The following is a 1633-nucleotide window of genomic DNA, read 5'->3' as shown; positions in this document are numbered from 1 at the left end:
TGTGTAGGCAATCCGCACTGGCAAATTCCTAACTCCTCAGTCAAAACAAATTCCTCAGAGACCAGAAGAACTTCGTCTCTGTCACTGAAGAATATGACTGAACTGTATGAGATTTCCAGTGGCTTCACTCGAAGGGATTGGTAGGTGTAGGATTTTGAGTTGAGCATCACATGGAAATTTTTCCTTAGTATTTCCTCGACCCCCTTTAACAGTACGGTGTTTCCTATGACTCAAGAAAGAGAAAATGAAACTACGAAAACAAAAGTCTTCACGCTTCATGTTCCTCGAATGAATACCAAGTCTTCAAGGTCACACCAATTTCTTCACTTTCAAAGTCTTCACAAAGTCTTCAGAAATCCAAAGTCTTCAATCGAAGAACTTCATTTTTAGGGGTCGACTTTCTCTGTAAATATCAAACTCCTCATAGACTTATAGACCTGTGTACACTCATAAACACATTAGTCCCTTAACCTATAAGTCTTCAATACACCAAAATCACTAAGGGGCACTAGATGCACTTACAGAAATTACTGTCTACCCATTACACAAACAATCCATCGGCCTGATTTCCACTGCTCTAAATAGGGGTAGGATAGTAACTTCAATAAGACGTGACACGATCGCCTCTGAGCCCATTCCGACACGGTGGGCGCCAAACATGGGCGGCAAAACTTTTTGATTCAAGCCAGTCCGAAAGACCTCTGTATCTTCCTCCATTTCCCCATTCATACACGGTGGGCGGCAAAACAAACTCGACTCGGCCAAAATCGATGTAGGCAAATATTTTCAATAGGGGCAGGTTTGTAACTTCACTCAGACGTGACACAACCGCCCTACCTATCAACCCCCTTCATACACCGTGGGCGCCAACCATGGGCGCCAACGACCCTCTCCTCGCCCGAAATCGCTCTGGTCAAATATTGGCGAGATGCGAGATTACCGTCGTATCCCCAACCGACGAAACGCCCAAATTTCAAACGGGGGCTAAGTTCGTAACTTTCCCATAGTTCAGACAAGCGCGTCCCAAAAACATGGTTCCCCGTACCTCTCCCTCCATTTTCCCATTCATACACCGTCCGTGCTAGAACACCATCCCCACACCAGCCTCCGTCCGCCACCCCATCCATCGCCGCCGTCCTCCACCACATCCATCGCCGCCGTCCTCCACCACATCCATCGCCACCGTCCTCCAGCATGCCGGAGCGCCTACCAAGACCGCGTCGTCCACTGCTAGAGATGGACGTTTCTCATCCACGGCGACGGACCAAGAGCCTTGCATCACGTCCTCTCGCTTCATCGGCGCCGTCGTCCTCTTTGCCGGGGCCGCTCAGACGACCTTCTCTTCCACCGCAACAGGACTTATCCCCCGATGCACCCGTCTACTGCCGCGGATCTACTTCAATGCCACCGACAGCCATCGCACCCTCGATGCCTACACGGCGCCGCAAGAGAGGTGGTACTTCATATCTCCTCAACTTTTTGATCTCAACCAGAAAATAGATCTTAACTTGGTTACTCTACTTTCTTTTCAGCTCTTAGAATTTAGTTCTTAGTTCGAAGAAAACAACGGCTGCTAAATATCATTTCTTCGGTTTCCCCCTTTTATGATCACTATATGATCAGAATACGTGCT

Source organism: Aegilops tauschii, chromosome 5, assembly GCF_002575655.3.
Source record: "Aegilops tauschii subsp. strangulata cultivar AL8/78 chromosome 5, Aet v6.0, whole genome shotgun sequence".
Taxonomy (NCBI): Eukaryota; Viridiplantae; Streptophyta; class Magnoliopsida; order Poales; family Poaceae; genus Aegilops; species Aegilops tauschii.
Note: the sequence above shows the minus strand (reverse complement) of the source record.